This window comes from Gorilla gorilla, chromosome 15 (assembly GCF_029281585.2).
Source record: "Gorilla gorilla gorilla isolate KB3781 chromosome 15, NHGRI_mGorGor1-v2.1_pri, whole genome shotgun sequence".
Classification (NCBI taxonomy): Eukaryota; Metazoa; Chordata; class Mammalia; order Primates; family Hominidae; genus Gorilla; species Gorilla gorilla.
In genome coordinates this window covers 44,472,201-44,489,765 of record NC_073239.2, presented here as the reverse complement: position 1 = coordinate 44,489,765, position 17,565 = coordinate 44,472,201, and the positions used below count along the sequence as shown (strand labels likewise).

General features: G+C 53.7%; 2 long non-coding RNA genes across 2 annotated transcripts; one reads left to right on the top strand and one right to left on the bottom strand.

The window, feature by feature from the left end:
* The first annotated feature begins 1,396 nt into the window (after positions 1 to 1,396).
* On the top strand, positions 1,397 to 4,503 carry LOC134757120 (uncharacterized). The gene is made up of 2 exons (XR_010130745.1): positions 1,397 to 3,097; positions 3,906 to 4,503. It is a non-coding gene; the product is annotated as an uncharacterized lncRNA (long non-coding RNA).
* A 5,270-nt stretch (positions 4,504 to 9,773) lies between these two features.
* LOC134757119 (uncharacterized) lies at positions 9,774 to 16,315 on the bottom strand. The gene is made up of 6 exons (XR_010130744.1): positions 16,072 to 16,315; positions 14,615 to 15,296; positions 13,207 to 13,835; positions 10,782 to 12,851; positions 10,565 to 10,677; positions 9,774 to 10,025 (listed from the first exon to the last, which is right to left on the bottom strand). It is a non-coding gene; the product is annotated as an uncharacterized lncRNA (long non-coding RNA).
* Positions 16,316 to 17,565: the final 1,250 nt, after the last annotated feature.

The following is a 17,565-nucleotide window of genomic DNA, read 5'->3' as shown; positions in this document are numbered from 1 at the left end:
ATTTCCAAAAAAAAAAAACAAGTAGTTACCCAGGTAATGTGGATGATCAAGTACACCCAGTGAGAAGCACACAAACCTTACCCGTTACCCAAACTCTCTCCCTTACCTGTCCCATTTCCGGTCTCTAGAGGAGGATCAGTTAGGGGGTGTGACCCAAGTTACCCAGATAATTAACAGCGGAAGCACGAGTTTTTTTTTTCACTCCTTTGGCCTCTAAATATGAGAGATTTTTACATCTCTTGCCTAGCTCCCTCTTATTCTCTACCCTCTCCCCAACACGCACGCAAATCCTAACAACAAAAAATCCTAAATATAGGAAGACAAACCTTCCTGACCTACCATTTTGGCCCACCTGCAACCCCTGTCCCCCGTCCCCACCCCCCCAATTTTTTTCTCTCCTGAGCCTCTGCTCTTCGCTTCTAAAATAAAAAAAAAGAAGAAGAAGAAGGAATTTTCAATAGTCCAAATTGTCAAGCGAAGACCATCTTTTAACTTTCAACAGCAGCGAAAGCCGTGTGAACTCTTGGTGAACCAAGATTGAAATCATAAATCAAGCGTACAAAAGCGGCTGCGGAGGCTGGCGCGGGCTGCTGCACCTCTAACGCTTTCTGGGGCTGACAGGCGGCGGCCCAGCTAAAGTTCACAGCGCCCGGGGAGGGCCCGCCCCCGCCTCCCCTCCCGCCCCCGCCTCCCCTCCCGCCCCCGCCTCCCCTCCCGCCCCCGCCTCCCCTCCCGCCCCCGACTCCCCTCCCCCAGCCCAGCCCCGGCCCCCGGCCCGGGACCGGTCCGCCGTGCGGCCGCCTGAGCTGCGAGCTGAGGAGGCCCCTTGGCTGTTCCCGCAAAGGGCCGTGGGGCGCATTTTCTCTCCCGCCAGCCAGCTCCATCCTGGTCATTTATTCCCGGCCTTCCCTCACCCCCCACCCCCACAGCCTGCTGTATGTAAACAGGGAAATAGATCTACACGGACACAATAATTTAGCTTGGTTGGTCTTTGGCATTTTCTACAGGACCCCAAGAGATGGACTTTCCTCTCCCCTTCCTCCTTTTAGAAATGGCATCCTTCATCTCTGTCTATGCAGGCCCAATTATCCAGATCCTCGGGGCTCCAATAGGGTCTGAGTCATTGGAACCAGGAACACCTGGCTGAAACATGCCACATAATTAGATTTTCTTTTTCTTCGCCTTTTCTTTCTTATTTTTATAAGAGGCCCGGAATTAGCCTCTTCGACTGGGGTGGAGTAGCTGGGGTGTGGGAAAGGAACACCTTCATACAACTTCCAGCTTTCAGCCCCTTGGAGAGATTTCCAAATTCCCCGGAGCCGCTAGGACTTCCTTTCCTCGATCTCTCGGCCACTTTCTCCTCCTTCTCCGATCTTTTTTTTTTCCTTCCTCCCACTGTCTTCTCTACAGTTTAATCAAAGTTCAGCGACTCCACTTGCCTCTCCTCTCATTTCTTTCGGAAAGCGGAAACCAGACAACCCAGCGGCCACGGGACGAGTCGCCCCAACTCAACCCCAGCAGGACGCTGGAGGGGCCTCCCTTGCCCACCTCTCTTCACTGGCACTGGCCTCCCGCACCCGGGTCTGCAGTCACTCCGACATCTCACAGGTGTGCAGCTGCTAGGCCTGGGGGATCCGAATGACTGGGGCTGGATAGGAATGCCTTCGTGTTTCCCAAGACCCCCGGGCCTGCTCCACAAAGTTTGAAGGGTGGGTACACCCCGACCGAGGCAAGTTGCTCCCCCAAACCCATGACTGACTAATCTGATATGACAAAAGCCCATGATGGATTTGGTATATGTTAATCCACAATGCCCTTTCCTCCAGAATTTAACTATAAGTTAATACACACCAGAAACCACGCGCATACACTCTCCTTAATGGGCTTAGGTATTAGCGAGTCCTAACGATGCATACAAATGTGCTCTGCGCTCTGTAGACCCCTCAAGATTTACGGGCCTTGAGCTCTCTGAAGCTGTAAACAAGGAGAAAAAAAAAGAGAAAGCGAAAGCCACTGGGGGGGAAGAGACAGAGGCCTGACTCGCCCCTCCAGGTTTTGGAAAGAAGGGATTCTTTATGTATTTTCCTTTCCTTGCAAGCTCGGTGCGCGCGGGTTTTGGCGTTGGTCTGGGGGTGGTGTTCTGCCTGAATGCTGGTGTGCGTGGGCAGTGTGTTGTTTGCGTGCTGGGGTAGGATGCCTGCCTCTTCGGATTGCTGTGCAGGGACCTGAACACAGCAGGCATTTGTGAGCATATATGCGTGAGTGTGTACTGTGTTAGGGTGTGTATGTGTGTATGTGTGTGTGTGTGAGAGAGAGAGAGACAGAGAGGGAGAGGCAGGCTTCCACCTGGGCCAGGCTGCTGTCCCTTGAACGTTGGTGAACAAATCTCTAACAACAATCATAATAACAATAAATAATGAATAATAATAATAAAACAGTAGTTAACAGTCCCTCCATAACAGAATAACAATAAAATGCAAGAGGAAATATTTTGAGGTGGAGACAGAAGGAGTCAGGATCACAGCATCTGAGGGGGAGATAGGAAAGGAAGGGAGGAAGAAAGCTTCTTAATATGCTCTTGGCGGGGCTGGGGTTGGGAACCCCTTTCCCAGACAAGGGACGGAACAGGGGAAGGAGAGCCAGGAGGCCACTCTTTATTGCTTTTTTTCTCAGGCTTCTGCTTTGTGTGATCAGGGAAGGGATCCCACATATGGGTATGGTTAATGGATTTGGGGACACTCTAGGAGCCCCTGTTTTAAGAAGGAGGCCAAAAGTGCAGGCTCAGGCCAAGCGGCAGAGATGAATGAGGTGATGACCACAGCCTTGATCCGGCAGGAGCTCAGAGATGCCCGGGAAGACGGGGTGCCCGAAAGGAAGCAGAAAAACACTTAAGGCCGCTGGGAAGTTGGGAGAGCCAGGCTGGGGCTCCGGCAGGCCCAGGGAAATTTCCCTTTCTAGGCTCTTTATTAAAAAATTTAAAAGGAGGAGTTGAGGCGCCTTGAATTTTCCTTCGCGAGTTTGGAGACCAGCCGATTTTTCATGAAGCAAGCAAAGACCGCGGTCCCGGATCCTGCAACATATACCTCATTTTCTCCAGGTACAGTTTTCTGGTCATTTAATTAGTTTGTTTTCTTGGGGGAGATGGGAATTACAGGCGTAGAGATAGTAAGTTTGCTAGAGGGGAAGCCACCCCACAGTTTCGGGTCTAACGAAATCCTTCCTTTAAAAACATTTGTACCCCCAATAAAAATAAAATTAAAGAGGAATATAGAAACACAAATTAGCCAACTTTTTTAAAAGAGAAAAAAGAAAAGAAAATCATCGTAACAAATGAGCGTGAGAACTTCTAAAAAATTTGTCACGAACCCTTTCAGAGGTCTGGATTCTTTTTCAGTAGCCGGTGACCCATTTGGTCTGAAAACAGAAATACACTATCCACTGAGTCACTTATTTAAAGCCAGCACACACATGCACACATACACACACACACACACACACACACACACACACACACACACACACACGCATTCAGAAAGCCCTGGGTGCCCTCGCATTTGGAAACAACACCGGGTGGAGGACGCTGTGATACCTAATTGGACAAAACAGCAATAAAATAAGACCAGTGGAAGTGCTGAGCACAGGGCGCAGGGCTAGGGCCCGGGTTTTGAGTTCCAGGTCGCCAGCGAGGCAGCGTCCCCGGGAGATGGGGGGCCGGGCGGTCAGGCACCGGCTGGCGACTCTGCTCGGCCTCCGCAGCCCGGCCTGCAGCCCCTTTCCCCCAGCCTCTGGGCCTCGTGGGCTCTCTCCGCTCCGACGCCTGTTCGGGGCTTCCCTGTTGAGAGGGTTTTAGGCCGAAGGGCCAAACGACTCAAGCCAGACTCTGCATTTTCATTTTTATCCCTTAGGCCTCTCCACTTGCCCGAGCTCTCAGCCACCAGGAGACAGACGGAAGGGGCTTCTGGGCTGCGTTGGGAGCAGGCACTGTCCCCTACCCACTCCTGCACAGTTTCCCAAAGTCCAGCGACCTCCGACCCTCCTTGGGGGAAAAATACCAGTACCCAGACACCTCTGCACCCTGTTATATGACTGGGCTTGCTTCAGGAATATCTTACAAAGAAGAAGAAGAAGGAGGAGGAGGAACGGCTTGGAGTCATGTTTACATCTAGTTCTACTGATCCGTTCACATCTGGAGAGTTTATTTATAACTCCCTCTATAACTCTCTGTTTGGAGGCACTGGTGGCTCTACTGACAGACTGATGTCTAGGAAATATTGCTCTATGTCTAACGTACCTAAATGTGCTGTGGTTGTATTTACAGATTTACGTTTGAGGGAAATATAATTATTTCCATTGTATTTGTGCATATACAGTAGTTATAGGAGCAGATTTATATATGGGAAAATATACGACTCTCTTACAGCCATCCGGCTTTATGTACATTTGATATCCTGACAGATTTATATCTCTGAACAGCTATATAGATAAAAACGTATATTGTTAGAATTATGTATCAGGAGATATATACTTATTGATTGTGAAATAGAGTAGTTAGAGCATTCACTTAGAGCCATATATGGCTATGGAGATATTTCTCTATTATTATCACTATATATAGGCATATCTATTTATAACTGCATAGTTATAAAAATAGACATAAGTAATTATAGTCCTATATGTGCATGCTGTAATCTGTCTCTAGAGTTATAGACACTTTCAAATATAACTCTATAGAGAGATATCTATGTATATAAGGTGTAATTATCTTGTGATGTGTTTACGTTGGGACTTAGGCCCGTCTGTCTAGAACAGACATATTTATATGTAGGGGCTGGGAGAGACTTATTCACAGATATCTGCAGAGGGCCAACTGGATACACTGTATCTGCCCTCTAGGAAACCAGCTAGGAGAGTTGTGTACTTATGGAGGGATGGAGTTACAAAAGGGTAAATAGAGCTCAGGGAGCCTTAAGGAGGGGAGGTGAATGGAGGGTGGGTGGGCTCCGTTTGAACAGATAGTGGGAGGAAAGGGGTAAACACCAGCACCCACCAGAAGGCGAGAACCAGTTTTGTGAGGGGCTGGTGCAGACAACTGTGGACAAGGAGCTTGTAAAATGAGAAGCGGCTAACAGTCCTGCCACCTCACCCTGAGACACTCTCCACCGAGGAAGCAGCCTTCAGTTTGGCTTTTAGTGCACTGTAGGATAGGGACTGTCGTGTCACTCCTGTAGTCCTAGAGCATTTCTGTTGAACCCTAATTTTTAGGTCTCAAAGAGTGGGCTTCAGAGATAAAGAGGTTTAGGCAGGGACAGGGCGAGGAGCGTGGGGTGTACTTTCGCTTTCCAATAAGTGAGGTAATCCAGGAAAGTGAGTTAATTTGGCCAAATAAAGCTTGTTTTTATGTGGGCCTCCTGTGCCCTGGTGGGGATGTAGGATGGGACCAGAATCTGGTGGACTGAGGAGTGAATTTCCAAGTATTGGGCCTGCTCTGATGGGGGCTTGGGGAGGTTGTCCTCACCACCTGCCCTCCTTCTCTGAGGCCTGAGTGGCCTAATTCCCTCTGGGCACAGTGGGACTCCTTCAGCTCCCTAACAGTGCTGCCCTGGGTCTTTTCAGGGAGAATTTGACTTTAGGAACAGGGAACATGGACTTAGCCCACTAGATCTCACTTCTCCCACTCACAGCTACACCACTCTTATGTCAGCCTCCTTCCAGGCACCACTCGGCCAGGGGTCCACAGTTCTTCCCCTGCTGCCAACCAGCCCAGTGGGGAAATACCTCCCACTACTGTCAGTTTTTGTGTTTTTTTCTGTGTGTGTGTGTGTTTTTTTTTAACCAGGGAGTTAGAGATAACTTCATTAACTGCATGAAGGAATTGTTCTGAACTAAGTCTCTGTGGCCAACCTGGCCTCCAGGATCTCTAGGATGCTAGGGAGTGGAGACCCTTGGACCAGGCTAACCACCATGTGCCATCCTCCACACACCCCTGCCCACAGGACTAGGGATTCCTGCAGTGCAGGGACTCTGTCTGCTGCCTGGCACAGAATGGTTGCCCAAACATACTTCTTGAGGTAAACAGAATGGCAGTCAATACAAAAACTCACCCTCACTCTGCACACTACCATAGCCACTGCTGGCTAGCAGGCACCCTAGCCAGGCTGGGAGATAACATGGCGGCTGGCAGCAGCAGCTTGGGCTTTGACCGGACCAGTGGTTAGTAGGGTGGGAGAGCATCCTGAGCCTAGGATGGGGCGGGGACTGGAGCAAGGCACCTGGAATCCAGAAATTTGGGGGTAAGCCAAGGCAGACCCACCGCCCCAGTGCACTTCTGCTTTCTATCTCCAGTCTCCTGGCTCCCTGGACCCCCAAAAGTTATGAAAACTAAACCAGAGCTGAGACCTGGGCTAGGAAGGAATTGCCTGTCAACCCGAGGGGTGCAAAGAGGAACCACCATTGGGTCCATTAAGAAATCCACAAATAAAACAAAAATAAATCAGTGTGACACAGACAACCTGGCTGAAGGAAAGTTTTCTCTCTATGCCTCAGCCCTGCTCCAGGGCTACCAAACAGATCAGGCTTAATATTTAAAATGTTTAATAGTTAAAATTGTTTTAACAATTTAACTTTAAAAAGGTCACACATTTTCTGATCCAGCAATGCCCCAATCAGATTGTTTCATTTTATTATTATTATCAACATTGTCCCCTTTTTGGCACCTGTAAAATAGTTCCTTTCGGGAGTTTGGAGCCAGGCCAGGCACCGTCGGTGCATGGGATGAGATGGGCAGGTTTGGAGCTCCTCTGTCTAGAGAGAATCACAGTCTGCAGAGAAGGGTTGGCCTCCCCGTCTCCCATCAAGGCTTAAAGCAAGGAGAACCATCCCGAATTTGGTTCCTTTTCCACTAAGTATCCTTAGAGGCAATCCACCCTGTGGCTAGGTGACTAGGTGAAGGACTGAGGTCCAGAAAGGAGCTATCTTAAACCTGGAATCCCATTTCCTAGTCTGCAGCCTTAAGCAGTTTCCCTCTCAGACAACTAGCCCTCTCCTTCCTCCCCATGAAAACCCATGGCTTACAGGGATGGTTGTTGCTTTCCCTAAAGAAATTCAGGAAGGGAGATCTGAGGGTCAGTTCTCAGCGGTGGCGTTCTTTAAAGGGGACGCAGCCTGACTGCCAGGAGGGGAGAAAGAGTCGGGCCAGCCAATGCGCATGCGCGAGGCACCAGCAGCTTCTCCCTTCACAGTGGTTCCCACGGTTGTCTTAGAAACCAGTCCCCGAGGCTTGGCAAAGTGGGAGACATCCATGGCAGTGCTTGGGTGTCAAGGCTCTGAGGCTCCGGCCTGACCTCTCCACCGGGTCGAGGGGAAAGTCTCCGGATGCCAAGAGTCACAAAGGGCCGAACAGGGTGAGGAAACCCGACGCAGAGTCCGGAGAAGGCAGCACGGAATCCCTCCCTCAGGCCTGCCCGGACGGTGTTGGTTGAGGTGAGTCTCCCCAAAAGTGGTGACACGGTGATCTCGAGGACAGGACGGCCTGCGTGCCCCTGGGGTGCTCTCTCACCGAAGGGTCGTTCTCATCGAAAGCAGAACCCCACAGCCTCAGGGGTTCCCTGGGGGTATGTGTTTCAATGCCTCTGCTGTAAGACTGTGTGTGTGTCTGTGTGTGTATGTGTGTGTGGGTGTGTGTATGTGTGTGTGGGTGTGTGTGTGTCTGTGTGTGTGTCTCCCATTCTCTCTTCTCTCTCTGTCTCTCAGTCTCTGTGTGTTTCTTTCCCTCTCTCTGTCGGTTTGTGTGTGTGTGCCCGTGTGCGTGTGTGTCCTTGGCCGAATGTGCCCTGTGCACCACAAAGCTGTTTCTCGCATGGCGGCCTGTCTTTGGTGAGCCTGTTTCTGCCTCTCTGCCTGGGTCATGAGACAGGTTGTCAATTTTTTTCGCCCACACAGTTCCGCTTTGGGTGTGTGAAGACCTGGCCCACGTGAGGAGATGCTTCGGTCCCAGAGCAATTGAAATATCATCCCCATCCTGAGTGGCCTCTTTTCTAGGATCAAGATGAACACACTGCAGACGAGGACACAAGCCCCACAGGAGCTCTTTGTCCCACAGGAGACCGGCGGACCCACGTCAGAGAAGATGCTTGTATCTTTTCATGGCTCTTCTCTGAGAAATGAAGCCACACCACAATACGGTCTGGAACAGGAAGCCGGGAATGGGAGATGGCAACAATCCCTGTCACTGGAACGCTGGCCTCTCTGGGAAAGCCACCCTTTTGGAACCCCACCCCTTATGACCCTGGCAGTGGAATGGTGATATATCCTGCCTGACCGCCGGCTTCTGCCCTGTCCTCCCTCCTGCTCTGCCTTACCTGTTTCTCAAGTTCCTCGATGCCTCTCACTGACGCCCAATGTCTTCAACAAAGATGACTTCCCAGTCCGTCAGGGAGACATTTCTACGAGATCCGTGTCATGATTGTTTCTCTCTCCAAACGTGTTTCTGCTTGATTGGGCAGGTCTCATGACCTGGGAGCTCCTGGCTTCCATTCGTGTCTCAGGCAGGGAAGCTTCCTTCTTCCCCACGTTTCCCCTCATGGGTGGGTGGATTGCCTAGAATGAGTGCTAGGCGACCGTGACAGGCCTTGTCTTCCAGGACAGGTGGTGTCCCATTTCCTCTGCACTTCCTGTCTCATTCTTGAGGGACATCCTCTCCTCTGCTCATGGGTGGACTGACTCCCTTGCTCTTCTGGCCGAAACGAATGTCAGGGAACCAAAGGGACTGGGGTGAGGCTGGGGCTGGGGCTGTGGCTGGGCGCAGCCGAAGTTGCGTCAGGGCTACCAGGGCGGTGGAGGGTTGGGGGTGGGGCGAATTTTGCAGAAACCTCTTTGCTCCTCTGGTAGGCATGTGAAAACGTGGGTCAGGGACAGGACCCCCACCCCCTGGGTCCTAGGTGTTCTTCGATTTTCCTTGGCATTGATGGAAAGGTCAACAGTTTCCCCATTCAACCGGCACGTGCCTGGACACCACCCTTTGTTTAGCCGTCACCCCATATGCCTTCCGTGACACACATTAACATCAACTGCCGTGGGATAGGACAGTGCCACGCGTGGTCACATGGTCTCCACCTCGGATTCGCCCCTGTTCCTCTATGAAGGTGTCCTGTAAAGCGCGGTCGGCTTTCCGGAACCCCAGGGCTTTTACAAGCGGGGCAGGCCACTGCTCTTTCAAAGGAGGAGGGAGGCAGAGGGCTGATGGACGAGTGAATTTGCAGCTGACACCAGGCCTTGAGACCTATGGGATCATTCTGTGCTGCAGCGAGGCCCTGCCAGCCTCACCAGATGTGATAAGCCCATCCTATCTCACTCGGAGGGGGCCAAAATCGAATCTGAACGGGAGTCCGGAGAACTCAGCAGGCGTCCTGAAGCTCCCCCTCCCTTGGTGGAAGTCGGCTCAAGCAGGTCCTGAGGTGAGGACTCCTCGGGTTTGGCCCAGGGACAAGAGAAGACACCCGCAGGCCCCTCTCCCACTCTGCCCCAAACTGGACCCCGGATCTAGCCGCCGCCGTGGGGGTAGCAGGAGCCTCGCTGCTGCCGAGCTCAGAGGTGGCAGTATTTAAAGGGGATCCAGCCTGACTGCCAGAAGCGGAGCGCCAGTCGGCCCAGCCAATGCGCATGCGCGAGGCGCGAGCGGCTTCTCCAGTCACAGTGGTTCCCACGGTTGTCTTAGAAACCAGTCCCCGAGGCTGGGCGAAGAAGGAGCCCTCCGTGTCAGTGCTTGGGTTTCAGGGCTCTGAGGCTCCGGCTTAACCTCTTCACGGGGTCGACGGGAATGTCCCCAGATGCCAGGAGTCGCAAAGGGCCGACTACCATGAGGAAATCCCAGCGGAGACGGGGGAAGCAGCACGGGATCCAAGCCTCAGGTCTGCCTGGACGGTGTTGGTTGGGGTGAGTCTCCCCAAAACTCGTGCCTCCGTCAGTGATCTCTAGGACAGGTCGGCCTGCGCGCCCCTGAGCTGCTCTCTCACCCGAGGGTCGTTCTCCTAGAGAGCAGAACATCACAGCCTCAGGGATTACCTGGGGGTGTGTTTTTCAATGCCCTCCTCCTTTGAAAGAGCAGTGGCCTGCCCTGCTTCTAAAAGCCCTGGGGCTCCAGAAAGCCGACCGCACTTTACAGGACACCTTCATAGAGGAACAGGGGCGAATCCGAGGTGGAGACCATGTGACCACACGTGGCACTGGCCTATCCCACAGCAGTTGGTGTTAATGTGTGTCACTGGAGGCATACGGGGCGATGGCGAAACAAAGGGTGGTGTCCAGGAATGTGCCGGTGGAAGGGGGAAACGGGTGACCTTTCCATCAATACCAAGGAAAATCGAAAAACACGTGGGACCCGCGGGGTGGGGAGGGGGAGACTGTGCCTGACCCAAGCCACGTTTTCAAATGCCTACCAGAGGAGCAAAAAGGTTTCTGCAAAATTTGCCCTACCCCAAACCCTCCAAGGTCCTGGCAGCCCTGACGCAACTTTGGCTGCACCAAGCCCCAGCACCAGCCCCAACACTAGACCAGTCCCTTGGGATACCTGACATTCTTTTCGGCCAGATGATCAAGGGATTCAGTCCACCCATGAGCAGAGGAGAGGATGTCCCTCAAGAATGAGACAGGAAGTCCAGAGGAAATGCGACACCACCTGTCCTGGAAAACAAGGCCAGTCACGGTCGCCAAGCGCCCATTCTAGGCAATCCACCCACCCATGAGGGAAAACGTGGGGAAGAAGGAAGCTTCCCTGCCTGACACACCCATGGAAGCCAAGAGTTCCCGGGTCATGAGACCTGCCCAATCAAGCAGAAACACGTTTGGAGAGAGAAACAATCACGACACGGAACTCAAGGAAGTGTCTCTCTGACGGAGTGGGAAGTCGTCTTTGTTGAAGGCATTTGGCCAGAGCGAGAGGCATCCAGGACCCTGAGAAACAGGGAACACAGAGCATGGTGGAGGACGGAGCAGAGGTCGGAGCCCAGACAGGATACGGCACCGTGCTACCGCCACGGGCATAAGGCGTGGGGTTCCAAAAGGGTTGCTTGTTGAGGGAGGCCAGCGTTCCAGGGACAGGGATTGTTGCCATCTCTCATTCCCGGCTTCCTCTTGCTGACTGTATCGTGGTGTGGCTTCATTTCTCAGAGAAGAGCCGTGAAAAGACTCAAGCATCTTCTCTGATGTGCGTCCGCTGCTCTCCTGTAGGACAAAGAGCTCCTGTGGGGCTCTTCTCCTCGTCTGCAGTGTGTTCACTTTGATGCCAGAAAAGAGGCTGCTCAGGATGGGGATGAGACTTCAATTGCTCAGAGACTGACGCATCTCCTCACGTGGGCCAGGCTTTCACAGAGACAAAGCGGATCCGCGGCAGCAAAAACGATTGACAACCGGCCCCATGACACAGGAAGACACGCAGAAAGAGGCTCAACAAAGACAGGCCGCCATGCGAAAAACCGCTATGTGGCGCACAGGGCACATTAAGCCAAAGACAAACACGCAAACGGGCACACACACACAAACCCACAGAGAGAGGGAAAGAAACACACAGAGACTGAGAGACAGAGAAGAGAGAATGGGAGACACACACACACACACACAAACACACACACACACACACACAGAGTCATAAAGCAGAGAAACTGAAACACACACCACCAGGCAACCCCTGAGGCTGCCGAGTTCTCCTCACGATGAGAACGACCCTCGGGTGAGAGAGCAGCCCAGCGGCACGCAGGCCGACCCGTGCTCGAGATCACGGAAGGTGGCACGACTATTGGGGAGACTCACCCAACTCAACACCGTTCGTGCAGGCCTCAGGCTGGGATCCCGTGCTGCTTCCCCCGAATCCGCCTGGGGTTTCATCATCATGTTTGGCCCTTTGCGACTCCTGTCATCCGCAGACGTTGCCTTTGAACCCGTGGAGAGGTGAGGCCGGAACCACAGAGCCTGGACACCAAAGCTCTGCCACGGAGGGCTCCTGCTCTGCCAAGCCTCGGGGACTGGTTTCTAAGACAACCCGGGGAACACCTGTGAGAGGAGAAACCGCTCCGCCTCCCGCATTCGCATTGGCCGAGGCGATTAGAGCTCCACTCCTGACAGATAGTCTGCGTCCTCTTTAAATATCGCCACCGCTGCGAGGCAGCCGCGATGCTCCTGCTGCCGCTACAGAGGCAGCTGGAACCTGGGTCCTGTTTGGGGCGGGGAGGGAGAGGGGGCCGCGGGAGTCTCGTCCTGTCCCAGGCCCAAACACTCAGGGGTCCTGTACTCAGGACCAGCTTGAGCCGACTTCCACCGAGGGAGGGGGAGCTTCAGGACGCCTGCTGTGTTCTCCGAACTCCCGTTGAGATCCGATTTTGGCCCCCTCCGAGTGAGACAGGATGGGCTCACCACATCTGGTCAGGCCGGTAGGGCCTCGCTGCAGCACAGAATGATCCCATAGGTCTCAAGGCCTAGTGTGAGCTGCAAATTCACTCATGCATCAGCCCTCTGCCTCCCTCCTCGTTTGAAAGACCAGTGGCCTGCCCCGCTTGTAAAAGCCCTGGGGTTCCGGAAAGCCGACCGCGCTTTACAGGACACCTGCAAAGAACAGAGGTGAATCCGAGGGCGAGACCATGCGACCACGCGTGGCACTGGACAATCCTACAGCAGTTGGTGATAATGTGTGTCACCGGAGGCATACCGGGCAACGGCAAAGCAAAGGGTCGGTTCCAGGCATGTGCCAGTGGAAGGGGGAAACGGGTTACCTTTCCATCAATGCCAGGGAAAATCAAAGAACACCTGGGACTCGGGACGTGGAGGAGCCGCCTGTGCCTGACTCAAGCCACGTTTTCAAATGCCTGCCAGAGGAGCAAATAGGTTTCTGCAAAATTCACAACACCCCCAATCCTCCACCGACCTGGTAGCCCTGACGCAACTTCGGCTGGCAGAAACCCACAGAGAGTGGGAAACAAACACACAGAGACTGAGAGACAGAGAGAGAAGAGAGAATGGGAGACACACACACACAGACACACACACACACACAGAGTCATACAGCAGAGGCATTGAAACACACACCCCCAGGCAACCCCTGAGGCGGCAGGGTTCTGCTCTGGAGGAGAACGACCCTCGGGTGAGAGAGAAGCCCACGGGCACGCAGGCCGACCCGTCCTCGAGATCACGGACGGCGGCATGACTTTTGGGGAGACTCACCCCAACCAACACCGTCCGTGCAGGCCTGAGGCTGGGATCCCGTGCTCCTTCCCCCGACTCTGCCTGGGGTTTCATCATCGTGGTCGGCCCTTTGCGACTCCAGGCCTCCGCAAACTTTCCCTTCGACCCCGAGGAGAGATGAAGCCGGAGCCTCAGAGCCTCCACACCGAAGCACTGCCACGTAGGACTCCCGCTCTGCCAAGCCTAGGGGACTGGTTTCTAAGACAACCGTGGGAACCACTGTGACGGGAGAAACCGCTGGCGCCTCGCGCATGCACATTGGCTGAGCCGAATCGCGCTCCACTCCTGACAGATAGGCTGCGTCCCCTTTAAATGTTGCCACTGCCGCACGGCGGCCGCGATGCTCCTGCCGCCGCAGCGGCGGTGGCTGGATCCTGGGTCCTGTTTGGGGCGGTGTGGGAGAGGGGGCTGCGGGTGTCTCGTCCTGACCCAGGCCCAAACCCCCAGGGGTACTGTCCTCCGGACCTGCTTGAGCCGACTTCCACCGAGGGAGGGGGAGCTTCAGGACGCCTGCTGTGTTCTCCGAACTCCCGTTGAGATCCGATTTTGGCCCCCTCCGAGTGAGATAGGATGGGCTCACCACTTCTGGTCAGGCCGGCAGGGCCTCGCTGCAACACGGAATGAAACCATAAGTCTCAAGGCCTAGTGTCAGCTGTAAATTCACTGATGCATCAGCCCTCTGCCTCCCTCCTCGTTTGAAAGACCAGTGGCCTGCCCTGCTTGTAAAAGCCCTGGGGTTCCGGAAAGCCGACCGCCCTTTACAGGACACCTGCAAAGAAGAACAGAGGCGAATCCGAGTGGGAGACCGTGCGACCACGCGTGACACTGGCCAATCCCACAGCAGTTGGTGATAATGTGTGTCACCAGAGGCATACCGGGCGATGGCGAATCAAAGGGTCGGGTCCAGGCATGTGCCAGTGGAAGGGGGAAACGGGTTACCTTTCCATCAATGCCAGGGAAAATCAAAGAACACCTGGGACTCGGGACGTGGAGGAGCCGCCTGTGCCTGACCCAAGCCACGTTTTCAAATGCCTACCAGAGGAGCAAATAGGTTTCTGCAAAATTCGCAACACCCCCAATCCTCCACCGACCTGGTAGCCCTGACGCAACTTCGGCTGGCAGAAACCCACAGAGAGTGGGAAACAAACACACAGAGACTGAGAGACAGAGAGAGAAGAGAGAATGGGAGACACACACACACAGACACACACACACACACAGAGTCATACAGCAGAGGCATTGAAACACACACCCCCAGGCAACCCCTGAGGCGGCAGGGTTCTGCTCTGGAGGAGAACGACCCTCGGGTGAGAGAGAAGCCCAGGGGCACGCAGGCTGACCCATCCTCGAGATCACGGACGGCGGCACGACTTTCGGGGAGACTCACCCCAACCAACACCGTCCGTGCAGGCCTGAGGCTGGGATCCCGTGCTCCTTCCCCCGACTCTGCCTGGGGTTTCATCATCGTGGTCAGCCCTTTGCGACTCCTGGCATCCGCAAACGTTCCCTTCGACCCCGAGGAGGGATGAGGCCGGAGCCTCAGAGCCTCCACACCCAAGCACTGCCACGGAGGGCTCCTGCTCTGCCAAGCCTCGGGGACTGGTTTCTAAGACAACCGTGGGAACCACTGACGGAAGAAACCGCTGGCGCCTCGCGCATGCGCATTGGCTCAGCCGACTCGCGCTCCACTAAAGAAAGCTGGCGCCGCGCGCATGCGCATTGGCTGAGCCGAATCGCGCTCCACTCCTGACAGATAGGCTGCGTCCCCTTTAAATGTTCCCACCGCCGCGCGGCGGCCGCGATGCTCCTGCTGCCGCCGCGGCGGCGGCTGGATCCTGTTTCCTGTTTGGGGCGGTGTGGGAGAGGGGGCCGCGGGTGTCTGGTCCTGTCCCAGGCCCAAACCTCCAGGGGTACTGTCCTCCGGACCTGCTTGAGCCGACTTCCCCCGAGGGAGGGGGAGTTTCAGGACGCCTGCTGTGTTCTCGGAACTCCCGTTGAGATCAGATTTTGGCCCCCTCCGAGTGAGATAGGATGGGCTCACCACTTCTGGTCAGGCTGTCAGGGCCTCCCTGCAACACAGAATGAAACCATAAGTCTCAAGGCCTAGTGTCAGCTGTAAGTTCACTGATGCATCAGCCCTCTGCCTCCCTCCTCCTTTGAAAGACCAGTGGCCTTCCCGGCTTGTAAAAGCCCTGGAGTTCCGGAAAGCCGACCGCGCTTTACAGGACACCTGCAAAGAAGAACAGAGGGGAATCCGAGGGGGATACCATGCGACCACGCGGGGCACTGGTCAATCCCACAACAGTTGGTGATAATGTGTGTCACCGGAGGCACACGGAGCGACGGCGAAGCAAAGGGTCAGGTCCAGGCATGTGCCGGTGGAAGGGGGAAACGGGTTACCTTTCCATCAATGCCAGGGAAAATCAAAGAACACCTGGGACTCGGGGTGTGGAGGGTCCGCCTGTGCCTGACCCAAGCCACGTTTTCAAATGCCTACCAGAGGAGCAAATAGGTTTCTGCAAAATTCGCGACACCCCCAATCCTCCACCGACCTGGTAGCCCTGACGCAACTTCGGCTGGCACAAACGCACAGAGAGTGGGAAAGAAACACACAGAGACTGAGAGACAGAGAGAGAAGAGAGAATGGGAGACACACACACAGACACACACACACACAGAGTCATACAGCAGAGGCATTGAAACACACACCCCCAGGCAACCCCTGAGGCGGCAGGGTTCTGCTCTGGAGGAGAATGACCCTCGGGTGAGAGAGAAGCCCAGGGGCACGCAGGCCGACCCGTCCTCGAGATCACGGATGGCGGCACGACTTTTGGGGAGACTCACCCCAACCAACACCGTCCGTGCAGGCCTGAGGCTGGGATCCCGTGCTGCTTCCCCTGACTCTGCCTGGGGTTTCATCATCGTGGTCGGCCCTTTGCGACTCCTGGCATCCGCAAACTTTCCCTTCGACCCCGAGGAGAGATGAGGCCGGAGCCTCAGAGCCTCCACACCCAAGCACTGCCACGGAGGGCTCCTGCTCTGCCAAGCCTCGGGGACTGGTTTCTAAGACAACCGTGGGAACCACTGTGAAGGGAGAAACCGCTGGCGCCTCGCGCATGTGCATTGGCTGAGCCGACTCGCGCTCCACTCCTGACAGATAGGCTGCGTCCCCTTTAAATATCGCCACCGCCGCGCGGCGGCCGTGAGGCTCCTGCTGCCGCCGCGGCGGTGGCTGGATCCTGGGTCCTGTTTGGGGCGGTGTGGGAGAGGGGGCCGCGGGTGTCTCGTCCTGTCCCAGGCCCAAACCCCCAGGGGTCCTGTCCTCAGGAACTGCTTGAGCCGACTTCCACCGAGGGAGAGGGAGCTTCAGAACGCCTGCTGTGTTCTCCGGACTCCCGTTGAGATCCGATTTTGGCCCCCTCTGAGTGAGATAGGATGAGCTCACCACATCCGGTCAGGCCGGCTCGGCGTCGCTGCAGCACAGAATGATCCCATATGTCTGAAGGCCTACTTGTACTGTTGTACATAATGCATATAATCGACTTTCATGCACTCGACAAAATTTCCTAAAAATACTTCCAAATGATTGCGGTAAGTAATATTTTGTTCCTTCGATGACTGGGTAGTATTTCATGGTTTCTGGTATAAATTCACCACAAATTAAACATTCACCTGGGCGTATTTACCTTTTCAACTGTAACAAATTAAGCTGTTGTAGACATTCATGAACAAATTTTTGTGGGAACACAAATTTCATTACTCCAAAATAAACACCCACAACTGCAATTGCTGGGATCTATGTTCTATGCATATCTGGTTTTCATTTTACTTTGAAAAATTTTTAATTATTTTCTTAAAATTTTTTGAGTACACTGAGTGCCCACAGAAGCTAGTAAGGATACTGGGGCATTGGAGAGGAGGTAGAGAAGGTTAATCAGCGCCCAAAAATAATGTGGAAAGAATGAATAACACGTCTGTCTTTTTAAAAAACTGTCAACTGTTTTTCAGAGTGGCTCTATTATTTTACTTTTCCGGTAGCAACGTATGAGTGATGGTATTTTTTACATCCTGAGTAGCTTTTGCTATTGTCATAATTTTTAAAGGACATTTTGATAGGTGTGTGGAAATATCTCACTATGGTTTTATTTGACATGTTCATGATGATTAATAATATTGAACATGTTTCATGGGTTATTTGACATCTGTATATTTTTCTTGTTAAAACGTCCATTGATGTCTTTTGTCCATTACCTAATTGGATCATTTGCATTTTTTTTAAAAAGTTGCTGTTGAGTTTTTTGTCATCTCTATTTTTGTCGGTTTTGATAGATGTTTATC